Below are 18,161 nucleotides of genomic sequence, written 5' to 3' on the forward strand. Positions count from 1 at the left end.
ACAAAAGAGTTTATAAAAACAAAGGTTTTATTTTCCCTTCCACCTCTGCAATAACCACTCTTACACTTAAGTGTTTTTTGTCAATCTTTCCAGAGATTTTCTTTGCCCTTATTACAAAGTTTTTGGGATTAGAAAAAATATTTCACATTAGTGTTTTATACACAGAGGCTGGCCCATGGAAAGTACTTAATGAATGGCAGCAAAGTTTTCTAATTCCTTAGAAATTTGGAAATTCAGAATTATCTAAATTATAAAAAAATAGGGTCTTCAGAAAAGTCTTGTGTGCTTTTTACACTTCATAAAACTTAGTTGATTGATTAAAAAATAATCTACAAACAACACTTAAAATGTAGAGAAGTTGAGGAAAGCTATGCTAATCATTCCACCCAAAACATCTTCATTTTAGAGGACTGAACAAAAGTAAAACATCTATGAGAGATGAGAAGGTAAACCAAAGTGGCAAACAACAAACAAAAAAGAAATACTGCTCTTCCCAGCAGCCCTAAAAACTGAAAAGCTAACACAGATCCTTTCTATCAGGCACACAGACGAAGTTGTTAAAGCTTAAGAATTTAAAGTTTAAAAGTTTAAAAACAAAACAAAACAAACCCACCCAAACTCTGTAGGAGGAAGACACTACATTTTGATGGCATGATACCTGCCCTCTGACCTAGCCATAATGATGAGGAAGAAATGATTCCATAGTATGATGACTGCCTGCATTAGTACACGGGTTTGAATTCTCAGCCTCTGTTATGTGCTGCCAACCCTCCCACATGCCTCAGACAAGATCAAGGGAGATACAGATCCTGTGCTCCAGAGAAGACCCTCTCTCTATCAGAGAGATGTTTTGTTTGTGCTGTTTTTTCCTTTATTCCAAAAGGAAACCCATCATTTATCACAAAAAAAGGCCTTCATTGCTTTTCAGCTTTTATGCTGCTGGGATTCTCTGATCACACTGTGTGGGGCCATGAAGAACTGTCCCAAGAATGATTCCTGGAAGAAGCAGAAAACCCCTCCTGGAAATACATCTTTTCTCTTGGCTGCTTCCCCAGAATTCCCCACCGGGAACTGTCTTCAGCAGGCAGGAGGATGGATGGCCTGAGGTCTTCCCCCACCTTTGCCGTGCAGGTTTCCTGAAGCCCATCCAGAGCTGATGACTGTCTCTAGCCTACAAAGGCACTGCCTCCACGGAGGCCCACTCACCAAGCCCTCTCCAAGTCACTTCAAAAAGAGGAATTCCACATTCCTGTTCAAGAGAGGGTGAAGACTCAGACCAGCAGCTCAAAAAAGGCTGCTGAAACTGCCAACACAAACAGCTTCTCAACTTCCATTATAAGAGGTTTTCATCAGCGCTTGGAATCCTTTGTGTTATAGAAATAGTTTTCCACCCCCAAAAGAAGCACATTAGAGAGTGGTCCCTATGGTATCAGGAGTTAGTGCGCCAAACCAATTTATCCCAGCACAAAACTTCTCACTGTGGAATAGGATACAGTCGTTGATTCTGGGTTCTGGAGTCAGAACAGCTGAGTTTGAATCCTGGTTCCACTAATTAATAGCTGTGTGACAATGGGCAAGTTACTTAACTTTTCTGAGCCTGGCTGTTCTCTTTTCACAAATGGGACCAATAATAGCACCCACAGTTTTGGAGCTGGCATAAAGAAGATGTGTGATCAGCTTCTAAAAAATACAGCATCATGTAGAGCACTAGATACGCACTTAACTAAGTCTTTTGGTTTCTCTGCTACTGAAACGGCAACAATAACTACAGACCTCTTGTGCAAAAAAATCTCTGCCACCACACCTTTATTTTCTTGCTGCTATTAAAGTGGCTAGGTTTTATTTGTTTTTCCCGTCCTGCTGGCTCTAGTTAATTTTCTGTTAGTTTCTTCTAGAAAATAAAGGACAGATATATAGGCTGATGATTTTTGTGTTTTGTCTGTCTGCTTGTTTTATTAACTATCCTTGCATCTCTTAAGCCTGTTCTTCCCTGTTCTTCCCCCTTCAACCTCTAGTACAACCATCCTCTTTTAGCACCATTGTTCCTCCTAGCTTGGGCTACTGCCTACCTCTCTAGCCCTGCAGTGCTACAGAGCTCATCCTCCTGGAAGATACTCTTGCCTGCTCTTCCCAGACTCAACAAGTTCAAGATCTTGAGCTAAGCACTCAAGGCTTTCCCTGTCCTGACAAACCCTTAACTGCCCATGCTTCTCCTTATTCTAGAACTTAAGCTACAGAATCCCTTACCCTCTCTCCTAGGCATTGTACCTTCTTACTTCTGTTGCCCTTGCTCATGCTCCTCACCTAGTTCTACATCTGATAAAATTCTTTTCACTTTTCTTGTCCAGTGCAAATACCATCACATTCATAGAAACTTCCCTGAACCCTCCACCTTCTGAATGCCCATGACATTCATACTGAATCTGGCACACTCTGTCATGAGTAATGCCTCTTTGTCCAATTCCAGATTTTCATTCCTATATGCCTATTAGGAAAGAGCTACCTAGTTGTCCCAAAGCATCTAACACACAGCTCGGACAAAACCTCTCTGTTCTTAGCTCCTGCCATACTTTTCACACCTGCTCCTACATCCTGCAACGGTTAGGCAGGGATCTCAATCATGTAGGCAGGTCTCACTAAACCCAGGGAAAGCTGAGGTATTTCTGCTGAGAAAGCTCAGGTATTTCTGCTGAGTCTCACAGTGAAGGGTATGGGAAAGCCATCCAGAGTCCAAGGTAACTCTAAACACGGGCTGTTTTATTGTCCTATATAACAATAGCTATCTAATCTTCCACCACTGTGTTGACTTGGTTCCCCTCTATGTCAGCTTTGATGGCTCACATGCTACCTGCGCATCTTTCCGTAGCTTCTGGTTATTCATAATTTCTACCCTCTCATAACTTCAGTTCTTTACAAGTCATGTTATTAATTCATTATACAAATATTTATTAAGTGTCTACTATTTTACAGGCACTGGGTAGATAAGACAGGTCCTCTCCAGATGGAAGTTCCACTCTAGACCAGAGGATAGACATTGAACAAGAATTAAGACCGTGCTTCATGTTCTAGTGGGAAGTTACATAAATTTATAAAAGACAAACCTAACTGGGCTGGGCTAGCTCCAGTGAAAGGCAAACAGAGGAAGTGACATTTAAACTTCACTTGACCTGGAAAAAAGTAAAGTTATATCCATACTTCATACCTTATAGTAAGATAAATTCCAGATGGTTCAAAGACCAAATGCAGAAAATAAAAATACCCCCCCCAAAATTACAAGACAACTGTTCTTATAGTATGAAAGAGGTTTCTAACTATGACACAAAATTGAAAAGCTATAATAGGAAAGACTGAATATGTTTGACTATAAAATGGTAATTTTTATAAATTTCTATATAACCATTCGCAAAATTTAGAAAAAGTGTATTGGCAGGAAGGAGCATTTTAAACTCAAATCAGACAAATGGGTAATCAATCTAATATAGAAAGAACTTCTAAAAATAAATAAGAAAAAACAACAAAAGATTATGACAAATTATGTACATATTTAAAGATGCCTCATCTTCACCTGTAATGAGATAAAAGCAAATGAAAACTATATTTAAATGCCTTTGTTCTCCTTCCATATTGACAAAGATAAAAACTACACTGCTTTGAAAGAGTTAATGGGGAAAGAGGCACTCATATATTACTGATAGGACTATAAATGGATTAGTCTCTGTAAATGGCAACTAGAAAAATTAGAAAGGTATTGTCCTAGCAATTCCACATCTAGAAATTTATCCTATACCACTGTCATATACATATGAAATTAAGCCTATTCAAAGTTATGAATTATAGCAGTCTACATGAGAGGAAAAAATCTGAAACACCTCAAAGTCCTTCAGGAGGAGACAGGTACAATGGAACTGTATGCAAAAGTAAAAAGTAATGGAGAGGTATATATGGATATGGAAAGATCTCAAAGACATCAAAAAAAAAAAGAAAGAAAGAAAATCAAGATGCAGAACTGTGTATTTCATTATACCACTTGCATTAGTATCATACTATAAATCCTATCAATTTGCTTCCATCTTTCTAGATGCTGCTTCTAGGAATAGTTCAAGTTCCACCACAAGGCCTCATACAGATCATGCATACAATTACTATTCGATGAAGGGGAGTAAGTTAATAAATAAAGTAAATAAATGGCTAAAGGAACAAACTTGGGTACTTGGACTAAACTCAACATAAGGTCCTTATATGCACAGATATGGAAAACTTGTGGCTGAAGTAATCTTATTGAAAAAACTATTTTTCAATAAACACAAGGATGGAATTTTCTAGATTTAATTATTCATATCCCTCAGGAAAGAAGCATTAAGCAGACTAAGGTTCTTTTCAACCTTTCCCTCAAAGTCTCTAAATGGCTTAAGAGGAAAAAGCCTTAAAAATCATTATTCCAGCAACTGAATTTTCTAGAATTTTCTAGGAAAGCCAAGGAGGCTGTCTGAACAGATCACCTCCCACTTCTCCCTTGCATGAACCCCATACTCTCACCCACTATTCTTGTCATGAAACCCTTCATCACAACATCATCACTTAATGAACATCTGCTGTGGGTCAGACTGTGCTCCATGCCCAACAGTTCATGTACCCACAAGCTTTCTGAGGGATCAGTATAATACATTGTCTCCATATTATAAACACAGGGAGAGGCTTAAAGACCTCTGGATGTGTACCCAACATGCCACAGCCATGAGGGTGTTCCTTTTAAAGATGGAGTTTAATTTTCTACATGTAACATTCTGACAATAGCAGTTTGAATAACCTGGATTATAAGTGAAATACTAATATAAAGTAGTAACAGGTCTGGGATAGACAACACATATGAAATCCAAGAGCACTGCTATTTTATCTACTCAGGAATCCCTAAAAAGCCCCCTGCTTTGCATGTATAGGTGGTAGAAGAGCACCCACACTCACCAGCATGATAGGACACCTATGTGCCAATTGCCCGGTGAGTGTTTCTCACCAAGGCCCACTCATCACAGGTTATCAGAAGATTCTCCAGCTATTCATTATTATAACCAACTCATTCTCTCCACGGTAATTATCTGTGAGCAACATATCATGCTGTCCTTGGAACCATCAAACTGACATATGATTAAATAGCAGAGGGCTCTGAAGTTAAATTTAAAACCACTCTCTTACACTTCAACTCACACATCACATCGAGATCTGTCCAGTCATGGGAATATTCCAGTTGACCAACACCAAAGGCCACTGAGAGACTATTCCGTGACTTCACGTTCCCATCTGGGAGAAGTAATGGTTATGTTCTCCAAGCTATCTAAAGAGATTTTCCCAGGATCTGAAGTAAAATTTTGCAAAGCAATTCACTGCCTGAAGTTCTGCTTCTCCCACACATTAAAATGTCTCAAGAGTTGCTTATGCTCACGGTGTCTCTTCACAATTACGTGTGGGGGTCTCACAAGAAATTAGTATAATTCATCCACACATGGTGAGGATCACATACTCTTCAACTATCACTGGAAAAATTACTGCAAAAATAAATTATTATACACTCTGCTCTGTGTATACCAATAAGAATAATTCTTATATTAACAATGTTACCAATTAGGGGAAAAAAAACCTGAAGAGAAGGTCAATGGGCAAGCTAAAGTTAAAAGACAAGTCTCACTGCTCTTGGACTATAAATAAATAAATAAATGCAACAAGAGATTCTTCAAAGGGAAATCTCTTTCCATTCCCTGACTCACTCTATAATTTCTAGAATTAAAGCTTTCTATTTCTATTTTCTAAAATAATTCTATACAGTTTATTTTTACAGAAACTGTAAATTAGAAAAAAAAAAAAACAATTTTTTCCCTCCTCAATAAAATAGTTGCACCCAAAGCAAAATCAGCCAATTTCTGTCTTCTTATTCTAGTTTTCATATTTCTTTAGCTTGATATTGCAATTAATCTTCACCTGTATTATATTCATTGAATTTAGAGTAAAGTTTTAAAAAAGAGCAAACTTTAAAATTATCAAAATTTCTTACAAAGAAATTTCCAAAATTTATTGAAATTTCCAAAGCCTTTGTTAGATATATCAACAATAAGGTATTTTGTTCAGAGAAACATACACAGTACCCACTCATTTTTAAATAGGTCGCTCCAAAATGTAGGCTTCGCAAAAATGTGAAATTACACAGTGTGAAAATTCCAAGTACCTTTACCCAATACGGAAGAGAGTCCCAGTCACTAGTTGGATAAATTTTCCCTACAATTTGAGCTGGTATTGTGGGTAATGAAGTGATAGAATTCACATTTCATAAGAAAAGCCATATAAAGGAAATAGATATTATTTTTCTAGAAAGTGATTTATAATAATACTGAAAAACTATTTTTTTAAAAAATTCCTTCCCCTTCTCAACATTTACAGAAAAGGCTAACATATCTTGAGAGATTTACTATTTGCTGATATTCATCCATATGGCAGTACCAACCAAAAGCCAGGAGTAGGTGAGAAATAGGGGGTGGGCTGGGGGTGGGGGTGGGGGGAAAGGAATGGTTAACCCTACCACCTTGGCATCTCTTCTTCTGGAGCCAAGACTTATTAGGCCCACCTGGGACTCTCTCTTGATTTTGCTGTTGTTGTCACTGTTTTAACAGATCTGTAAGTTCAGAATGGTTTTACTCATCTCCAAGGAACCTCAGAAGCATTCTGTACCAGAAAGCATTTCAACTACAATGCAAACTGTATTCCTCTATCTTCTTCACATTCTAGAGAATGCAGAGAGAGAGCCAGAGCAGGCACTCAAGCAAATGTTAAAAAGTAAAAATAATACAGAGCATAAAGACCTAGTTCTACAAATTGGAGCTGGCTCAGCAAAACATTAGCCATGGCAAGTCTTACCAAGGCCAGGTCGGAAAGGTGCAAGAACCAACCCCTGGCTACACCTCAAAGGTTCAAAAACATTTCCAAATATAGAATCCACTTTATGTTTGCAGGAGTTGTAAATCAGGGAAAACAACTTTTTCCATCCCCAATAAAATATTTGCACCCAAAGCAAAATCAACTGATTTCTGGCTTTCTACCAGTTCTGCTTGGGCATAAAATTTTCTGACACTTCACCAGAAATGTCAGCATTAGTGTAAGGCAGCTAAAAGAGGGAAATAATTTTCTGACCTGTGGATAACCCCTTCAACCCCAACAGGAAAAGGAATTTTAAAAAACACCTGAAACCCAGCTTTTCCAGTTATTAGTATAAATGGGACAAACTATTTTTCTTAGTGGCCAAATCCTTCCTTATAGGAAGTGCTGGTCTTTGAATTCATGAGGGGAGGGGTCGTGTCTGTTTTACTGCTATATTCCCAACACCCAGCTCTAACTCCCACATGCAGAAGGATTTCAATGAACAGCCAAGAAAAGAGGGGGAAGGGGAGGGAGGGAGAGAGAAAGCAAAGGGAAGGAAAAGAAAGGGAGGTGGAAAGAAGGAATGAAAGACAGTAGAGAAGTAGGGAGATAAGAAAGGGAGGAAAAAGGGAAGGAAGAAGGAGCAGAAGAGGGAAAGAGAGAGAGAGGGAGAGAGGGAGGAAGAAAATGAAATAAATTCAGAAGAAGATCTCTTCACCTTTCCTTTTATCTGTGTCTTTATGTTTCTTGAACTTTCAAGCATCTGGCTCAATAAAAAACTGATCATAGCTTTTCTTAGGGCTTCCTGTCTGAAGCTGTAAGATCACCAGTGCAGTCAACTCTACTACCAGCAACTCTCCATGGGGACCAAGTAGAGGGTGGGAGGGGTGAGATGAAGTTAATGGAAGTTCCTCTCTTCAAGAGTCATTTGTTCAGCACACCGGAGTGTGACTGCCAGCCACCTCCAGTTTGTGGCACAACACCCCATGGAGCTGGAGACCCAGACAGTGCTCAAGGAGGCCACCATCTACTAGCCTAATTCAAGGTAGGCTTGAACACAGGCCAGGGAAAGGGTCAGATAAAGCTCTAAGAAGATCAAGGCAAAGGAAATTGCACCCGTCTGAGGAGTTCAGGGAAGGTTGGAGAAGTGACACCTGAGAAGAAATCAGCCCAAAGAGGGAAAAGGGAGGGAGGACATGAATCTCAGGGCAAAGACAGAGGCTAGCAGCACAGCAGGCAGGACAGTATTTCCCCAAGTGCTTCATGGGTATATTCTATGAACCTCATATGTGGGAAACCATGGATCCCACACAATTGCACAGGTGTCCCTACTGTGAGTCTTCTCAAAGATTTTAATGCAATTGGAGCAGAAGTGGCAAAAGATTCCATTTGCATATCAGAAAGGACTGGCTTTTAGGTGAAAAAAAAAAAACAATCTATTCACTTACTAGCTGTATTACCTTGAGCATAATATTCAACTTTGGTGAACTCCAGTTTTCTATTCTCCAACATGGAAGAATTGGTGGGCCCAATATCATACAGTTGTTTTGAGTAAATACTATATAGAAAGTGATTAATTCAGTGCTGGCACTTAGTTAACGCCCAGTATTATTTCTACTGCTTCTACTTCTATTTTTGTTATTTCCATTATTATTAAGATGGATGTGCATCATGAATGTAAAAATTAAGAATGTCATATACATTATTTCTTCAAAGAATTTGGCAGTTTTTCATCAGCTATTTTTTCAGAAATGCCAGGTCAGCATATAGTACCAGGCCAAGCACACAGTAGGTGCCTACTAGGTGTCTATGGAGAGAACAGGGCAAGAACTGACCCTAGCAAAGAGCAAATTGCAGGACAGCAAAGGAAGGCCCTAAGCAAGTTGTTTCTCATTATTTCTTTGGGCAACAGGCCTCTGAGGTCCAAGAGTAATGACTTCATCCTTTGCTAGAAGAATGAGAGATTAAAGTACAGTACTGAACTTTGGGGAAACATCACAAAGAGTTTATTTTGGTGGAAATGTTTGAAGTGACTCTGTAACAATGAGCTCATGCCTGCTGCCAGACCCCAGCCATGAGCTGGAGCCTGCTTGCCAGGGAGATGCACACAGTCCATCACCAATTCCACTTCTGTGGGACATAACAAGGGAGGATCCCAGAAGCCCTACTCCAAAAACAGCTCCTTCCTCTCCAAGGGTGGATATTGAGGCAAGGAAGTAGCTGGCCGAGGATCCAAAGCAAATCAGAGCCTGGAAGAGCCCAGAAAGGCCCGAGCCTTCTAGTTTTACTTGGTCAACTCTCTGGCAGGATTTTGAAGTGAATCCCAAAAGATACTTTTTATTTATTTATTTGTTTGTTTGTTTGTTTAGTCAATTGCTGTATACATTTATCTAGATGACTTCATCTGTCATAAATCACATGCTAATCTCACAGATACTTCCTAGAAATGAGCAAACTTCACATAAGCCCTCCCCTCAGAGTGCAATGCAGGGATCTATTATATCCCTACAGCTTCCCACTGGTTTTTGTGCAAAGAGATTCTTGACAGAAGTGGAGTTTTCTGGAGTGAGAACGTGAACAGGTCTGGAATATGACATTTGCATTTTACCAAACCAGATCCTTATTATATGTCCACCTGATTTCAAGTACAGAGTTTGTAAAGGAAATGAGGCCATTTAAAAAGGTAGCTGGAAGGGAAGATTTCCTATAGAGTCTAGTACAGAATAGAAGACCCAAGAGTTAGTCAAGTTTTCAAACTTCAGATTGGGAGGTAGGGAGGTGCAGGACAGACTACAAAATTCTATAGTAAGTAAGACCATACATTTTTAAAATATATATATATGTGTTATGTGTATACACACATATATGTATATGCATACACACACAAATATATATATCTCAACTGTGAGCCATATAAAGAAAGTGCATGGGCCAGAGATCCTGTATTCAATTCAATTCTTACATTGTTTTCCCTTATTCTTTTCTTTTTCAAGTTTTTATTAAATTCCAGTTACTTAACATACAGTATAATATTAGTCTTAAGTGTAGAACTTAGTGACTGATTCATCACTTACATACAACTTCCAGTATTCACCACAAGTGTCTTCCTTAATACCCATCACCTAGTTAGCCCATCCCCTCCATCCATCTCCTCTCCAGAATTGGTCCATTTCATTTTATTTTATTTATTATTATTTTTTAAAGATTTTATTTATTTATTTGACAGAGAGAGAGATCACAAGTAGGCGGAGAGTCAGGCAGAGAGAGAGAGAGAGAAGCAGGCTCCCGCTGAGCAAAGAGCCCGATGTGGGGCTCGATCCCAGGACACTGAGATCATGACCTGAGCCGAAGGCAGCGGCTTAATCCACTGAGCCACCCAGGCGCCCCCATTTCATTTTATTTTAACTGGTAAACTTGGAAGTGGTGGGAAAAAAGCAGAGTTAACTCTGGAAGCTTGTCAAAGCTCAAGAAAGCTTCTAAGACCTATAGACATTTTTGTTCCAGGAAAGTAGGGTTGCCCCATTTGTCTTACACTAAAAATATAACAAGAGGCCATTGACAAGGATTGCACATTTTCTCCATTGTGTTCATTTGGGGAAAGATGCTAAACGATATTGAAATGATCTGAATCTTAATTTGACCATATAGTTCACGCAACTAGACTTGGACTGAACCTAATCGACATACGAAACCTAATCGACATACCAAGCCCCTTGTAGAAAGACCCCTTGGTACCCACAACCTCTCCTAGCCCTAATACTGCATCCTGTCTTCTGAGAGTCACAGTTCATGTTCAATTGCCATGAAACTGAAAAAAGCTAAATACTACACAGTACAGCTTTCTGACACATAAGACACAGCAGAATGCCTATAGAACAAATCTAAAGGTCCTGGTAGGGAGCTTTAGTGTGGGAGCCAAAGTGGTCCCTGGTCTCCAGGGCTTCAATATCAACAGGAGCAGCAGAGGGAAGGCAAAATGAGAAAGAAAACAAAAAATACAGGCAAGGAGAAAAGCTTAAAGCTTCATTAAAGGAGTGCATCCAAAGCTTGGAGGAAAGATTTGGATGTGATGTGGCCAACCTCCTCCTCTCCAACCTTCATTATGATGTCTGTATCTCCACATAGGGGCACCAGAAAGTGAATTAATAGTTCTTAGATTTTGAGTGAGAGCAGTTCTGTAGGACCATGATTTTGACCCCTGTTTAGATCACAGGAGAACTCTTGAGAATGGGCTTCCTTCAGTGAGATGATGTTTGTGGGACACCCACTGTGGTATGTGGAAATAGCAGAGATTTGGTTTCATTTTCAGGGACTATATGCCATAGGGATTGGGAATAGGCAGTGGGACAAAACTGATATATGGGCAGGAGGACTCACTTTGCAATTATCTGCTGCTGGCATAAATGAATTGGTCTGGTGGCTTAGGTGCTGAGCAGTGGATAGACACACAGGTACAGATACTGAATAAAGAGAAGGAAATAACATTGCTTGCCTCTCAAAGAGCAACTGCACTGGCTATCAGTTTGAGTCTTTTTTTTTTTTTTTTCCAAGACTTGGTAGCCCAAATCATACCATGCGCACTATCTGGTAAATGCATTGATTAAATGAAGAAATCACTAGATAGTACTGCATATTATTATAAGGAGAAGATTTGCTTGACTTAAAGGAGAACCAGTTACTGACTTGGACTCCTATCTAAGAGGAGTCAAATCTGGGATGCATTTCTAAAACAAAATATTCATTTTGCTTCTTAATATCAGGATGCACATAGTCAATGCTGAATCTAGTTTTACATTTGGTCCCATATGCTATGCCCTACGTAATTAAAGTACGTCTTACGGCTAATAAAAATGAAGTTAAAAAGTCAAAAACCAAAACAATGACAGGAAATAACATGTGTGTACAATATGTTACCAACACACTGATAATTTTCAAAAGTGACCTTAAAAAAGTATCATAAATCTTTCAAAACATAGTGATTTATTAACCAAAAAGTCTGAGTGGTTTGCACTATTAAATTTAGCTTTTGAGTTTCTGTGTCACAGGCAGGTCTTTTGTTCTCCTAGGTTAAATTTAGCATCCTGGATTTTGTTTTTTTTTCCACTGCAACATGTTTTATCATCACACAGTCAATTTTCTGAGCTGCTTGGGAGAAATGCTCTAGAATTTCACTCGGATTTCTCTTAGTCGTATAATCTGGGAATCAAAGGTATCGAATAATCCAACAGTGATTTACTTCCCATCTTCTTCTTTGCCCTTTCCCACCTATATGGCTTTCTCATAAAACAAACCTTCCCTAGGCATGGGATGAAATGGAAAAAAAAAATGCAGTGGCCAGAGGAAAACCATTTCAGAAATGTGTTTGTTAAACAAGTGCAAGCAATAAATTGAGCTTAGGAGGGAAAGGCGGTTAGAAGAAAAACTGAAAGTACTGACCTGAGAGTCAAGCTGATTGGAGCAAGGGTGAAAGCAGCAATTTGGAGGATAAGCAGAAAAGAAAAGGGATAGCAAAAGAGAATAAAAGGAAGGAAATGCATTAGTTTTAAACATACAGCCAACAGATGTTATATTAGCAGGTTTTATAACCAAATGAAGGACAATAAAGCAACTTTTATCTGTTATAACCCCCAAAAGCCCTGGGCACACACTGTAAACTGTTCTATTAAATATTACACATAGGAAACCAGTATCTGCTCTCATGCATTATCACTGTGAGCACTGGTGTGAACCAGAGGTGTGCTGTAGCAATGCAACAGCAGAATTTGCCCTCTTCTGGTGGAATATTCATAGGGACCGTTCCTATCTGTGTCCATACAAAATTCTATTATTTAATAAACTGAAATGGAAGTTACTAAGGTATTAGAGCTAGTGGTAAGCACTGATGTCAGAAAGATTTTATTTGAACCAGTAAGTTGGATGGTTGCATCTTATGAGATGTTCTTCCTTCCTCTTTGAAAATCAAAAGGAGCTGAACAATTTGGCTTTCCATTCAAAGATTTACATTTTACATGCTCACAAAACACTGCACCTAGCAATGATCAAAAGACACTGTGAGCAGGGCTTTGGGTGAGGAGCTGCCCGCCCATCAGCCTCCCAAGAGAGGACAGAGCAACTTCCAAAGTTGAGAGTAATTATTTTTCAGTTGTAAAAATGAGGATCATACTTCCATCCCTGAAAATATCCAGATGCTTGATAACTTATTTGTGCAAAAATATTTAAGATGCTCTTCCTATTGATCAAAATAATAAAGTCCCAAATCCAAGCAAAAGTTAAAAGAAAAAAAAAAGTGATGATCTTCAAGCTACCACAGGAGCATACAGTGGACATTTATTTTATGAATCTATTTAATGCTCTTTGTAAAACAACAAAGTGAATGAACAAATATGATACCAGTGATCTACTCAAGGGGACCCCACCATTCCATACTATTGAAAAGTAATTTTAGGAGCACCTGGCTGGTTCAGTGAAAAGAACATGTGATTCTTGATCTTGGGGTTGTAAGTTTGAGACCCATGTTGCATGCAGAGATTGCTTAAATACATGAAACTTTTAAAAATTTAAAATAAATAAGTAGTTTTAAGCATTTCACAGAGGAAGGAAAAACAAAATAAATCCTCAGACGAAAGCTTAAACAAGAACATTTCAAATGAAAATAGTGTTGATCAAAATGATAAAAATCAAAGAGAAAATTCAGGATTAAACACACGGTACAAGCATTGGTCCAATAATCCCTCATATCTGAAATACCCCTGTACAGTATTTTGTAATCATGAACACACAACTGATTAAAAATAAGTTAGATCAAGCCATGATCACTGTGGGAACTTTGGCCCCAGCTGTTGCTTCAAATTCTTCTGTATCAGAGAAGTATATCAAACTGAGGTCTATGGCCAAGCTTTAGAGCATCCTAAATTGAAATAGCAAGCAAACATTTGAAATTAGTTGACTTTTCCAAGCATTCCTAGTTTCCATCAAATTCTCAAAGGCATCCATGACCTTCCCCAAAGGGTTGGTAGGGAAGGTGCAAAACTATCTGCCACTTGTTTCATTGAAATTTCTTCAAACACTTTATCAAATATAAATGGATATTTCTCAGCAAGAAGAGTTTATATCAAAACAAAGAGAACTGGTACAAGGTTTCTTCAATGTATCATGAGACTTCTACATGAGATATCTAGCATGAGACTTTACACAGTATCCCATTTTTCTAAATAAAGCTTTAGTTTACATTTTGTTAAAAGTGTTCTGAAAGGCATCAAAGAAATTATGTCATCACATTATTGAAAAAATTCAGAAGGAAAAATAACAGTCTGCTTCTCAACCTTAGATAAGGTGCTTTTAGGAATCTAAGATGATTTCTCAAGTGTCTGAATGTCTGATGGCTTTAGTCAGTGATCCAGATAATTAAGTGCTACCTGTTTTCTATTCTGACATTACGTGTTATGAGCAGAACCCCAAAGGACACATGCTGTTCTCCACAGTGGGGAGGGATGTGATCAAGGGCTTGATTTGGCCATTTCCTGTCCCCTAGACAAATAACAACAAACCCCCACTATATTTAGGATAGTTACATGAATGGTCACCTGACTGATACCTTTCGGTGGCTGAGATGCAGAAACCTAGTGGCAGCAGACCTTGTTTGACAAGAGATCTGCTAGCCTCTCTCTTTCCCCTAAGGCAGAACTAATTCTGAAACTCTAAATGAAACTCAGAGCCGTTGATGGGCACTGACACAGAAAGACCACATATTTCAGTCCCTTTAATGTTTGATTACCTATCCGATCATACAGCAGATGTGGTATCTAGCACCAGCGATCAAATAAAGACTTCAGCTTGATTTGGACCAATACTTAGGGGTGTGTTCAAGGCCCTTCACCCACTTTGTGTCAACCTTCCCCAGAGTCCATTCACCTCCTGTCCAAGGCAGAAGCTCCCTGCTGAGCCATCAGCATCAAGTGCAAAAGTTTATAGGAAAAACTGCACATGGGGACCACACTGGAGCAATATGCATTTTGAAAAGCAAAATCGTTAATGGCTGATGTAAAACATCCTTCACGTGGAATTTAAGAGGTAAATGCATCCTTGTAAGTGCCAGGCATATGTGATTTGGAATGTATACATTGTGAAAAAAAAAATTAAAAATGGGAAGATTAGCAGAGCAGAAAGCAAACAAGAACTGCCCTCTGAGAGAGAAGTAGGCCAGCGTCAGTGTCATTTGAGTTATGCTATTCCTAACCCTAAACCTTTTGTTGCACATGACTGAAGTTCTGGAATATTTTAGAACACTCATTGCTTTTAAAAAGAAGTCTTTTCACTCTGGTAGGTCACGTTACAGACCAGAGACCACAAATTTATTTCAAGTTCAACTTTTTGGTTTTCAAAATCACAAACTTAATTGCAAACACTCCCCTATGAGTCCAAAATGGAGATATATGTCACACTGCTAAGAAATCTTTAGTTCCCCACATTACGAGGTAGGAATTTTGTAGTTTAAGCCAGAAAATGGAGATATTGCCCAATTTGAAAAGGGCTGCCTGACAAACAAGAATTGGTCAGAATACACATGGAGCCCAGCAGATAATGATTCAGAAAGCCAGGCCGAGGCTGAGCTCTTCTTTTCCCAAGAAACTTCCCCTTACTTTCCACCCCCGCCCCCAACTTCCTTCAGGCCTGGGCTGGGGCTGGATCTCAGACATTTCCCAGACTATGTTCTGCTGCTGGACCCAAGACACAGGCAGGCAGAGAACTGGGACAGACTCAAGTCTCACCACACGTTTTATGAATTACAGTGCCTGGGAGGCATCAGCTTTAAGGAAAGGCAAAGGCAGAGATAAAGAAAATGTGCAGAAAGTATATAAAGATAAATGCCTGTAAAATCACTGTTGTTTTAATACATTCCATATTGAGGATATAAAAATGTGAATATTCTTGATGATTTAATGGCACTAGTGTCCAGCTAAGACCTGTTTGTCTAACTGAATGACTACACTATTTTTATGCAAATATTTATAGTAGCTGATCCTGATTTTTCAGTTACAGTTCTGGGGAGCTTCAAAATGTGGGGCACATCACTTTCTCTCATGAAAGCTAATAAAGATGAGACAGATCTCCTGTGGCCCAGCAGCAATGCCTCTCTCTCTCTCTCTGCAGGCTATGTGGCTGTTCAGTGCTACTGGACTACCTTCTTCCTTCTGGCTCACTGTTGGACAGGATTGTTCTCAGTCACTAACCTGTTAGACCTGGGTTCAAATTCTGACTTTGAATCTTATAAGCTCTGAAAGCTTTAGGAAGTTACATATAGTTAATTAATCTGTGTGAGTCATTCATGTTATGTAGTTTTCTCATCTATGCAATGAAGAAAATGATACTTCCTGTGTTGTTGGTAAGATTAAATGGTATACAGTATTACAGGTCAACTGCTCAGCAGAGCAATGAGCACAAAAAATACATTATTATTATCATAATTACTATTCTAATATTATTAAGGCATAGATAATATTATGCTCTTCAGAGGCTCACAGCTTCTCAGAACAAGAGACTAGGAGTCAGGAAACATACATTAGAGTTTTGCCTATTTCTGACCACAGGACCAATCTCCAAGAGGTAATTCAACCTTTCAGGGTCTTAGTTTTCTCACCAATAAAAGAGATGCAATGGTAACGTCCCTGTGATTTAACATCAGCTTTTCAGGAAAAATTCTGGTCCTAATATACAATTCCAAAGTAGACATATAGATATATCTAAAGTTAACTGTGTTTTTAAGAACCAATAAACTGGCAGAACATTCCCACATTTTAAAATTAATATTAAGCCTTTAAGGATTTTAATTTGTACACTTATCTCGGGAAAAGAAATTTCTGACTTAATCACTAAAATTGGTCACATTGTATAAAAATCCTGTTATCATCAAACTAATACTAAGGTTTTTAAGTGAAATATTAATTGATTTAGAGTTTGAATATATTAAATAGTATACTTGAAAATGTTGAAAATTTGAGAATTGACCTATCCATTTAATACCTGGCCACTTAATACTGAGAATTTATTTGTTTTAGCATTCAATTATTCCTAATGATGTAACTATCCCACAAGGACTTGGCACCTGAAAAGTATAATACATTTTAAGGTCACATGGCTGGTACAAAGCAGAAGCAAAATTTGAACCCCAATCCTTCTGTCAGTAGAGCCTATGATCTATCCACAGGCCACAGGGAGCTATTCTGCATATGTCTTAAAGTCCTGTCAGGACTCACAAGTGCCTTGATCAGAGCTAGCAAACATTCACTGATTTATTCAAAATTTGTTCATCTCTCCCATATGGACTGAATCTAGGAAAGACAAATTCTGCCTTATTGCTGAACCAATAAGAAATCCTCAGAGGTAATGGAGTTACATAAGATTATTCAGAAATTCGGGGCGCCTGGGTGGCTCAGTGGGTTAAGCCGCTGCCTTCGGCTCAGGTCATGATCTCAGGGTCCTGGGATCGAGTCCCGCATCGGGCTCTCTGCTCAGCAGGGGGCCTGCTTCCCTCTCTCTCTCTCTCTACCTGCCTCTCCATCTACTTGTGATTTCTCTCTGTCAAATAAATAAATAAAATCTTTAAAAAAAAAAAAAAAAGATTATTCAGAAATTCTTTTCTTTTACGAAATATAGGAAAACGCATTGATAGAAAGCTTATTTTTAAAGTCTATCTTATATATAAATACAATATGGATATGATTTATCTGAAACTCTAAATACTCTGGAACCCTGATATAACCTTCTTTGTTTTTAGACAGAATTTGCTATCAGGTAGGCCTGCCTTGGACCCTATTCAAACATATTTATTTAACAAATGTTGTAAGGTCCTCTTAAAAGATACATCCCAGATGAATTTGTTGTGGTGTGCCAAAAAACATCGAAAGGATATGAGCTCCTTTCCCTTTCTCCTATCTTGAATGAATTGCCAAATACATTTTTTGCTTGAAACAAACCTAAACCACAAATGCTTGTCTTTCACGGGTAAAAACAAAACAAAACAAAACAAAACTAAACTAAACTAAGCTTCCAAGTAGTCAGAGCCTCAATTTCTCACACACTTTGTTGGCACACATGTTAGATGAGGGACATCACTCAAGAAACTTGGCCATTACTTTCTTAAACACTTAAGAAGTACACAAGCCCTCAAAAGATAAGCCAATTGCCTTCTTGAGTATCCCACAGAAACATAACGTCATCCCTAACAGGCCTATTCCTCACACATCACTCGTTTCCAATTTGAA

The 18,161-nt window shown here is 38.6% G+C and overlaps 1 protein-coding gene across 7 annotated transcripts in view; it reads right to left on the reverse strand.

Moving 5' to 3' along the window:
- ERC2 (ELKS/RAB6-interacting/CAST family member 2) overlaps nucleotides 1-18,161 on the reverse strand; it is a 915,738-nt gene that overhangs the window by 441,628 nt on the left and 455,949 nt on the right. The window lies entirely within an intron of this gene.

This window comes from Mustela nigripes, chromosome 2, assembly GCF_022355385.1.
Source record: "Mustela nigripes isolate SB6536 chromosome 2, MUSNIG.SB6536, whole genome shotgun sequence".
Classification (NCBI taxonomy): domain Eukaryota; kingdom Metazoa; phylum Chordata; class Mammalia; order Carnivora; family Mustelidae; genus Mustela; species Mustela nigripes.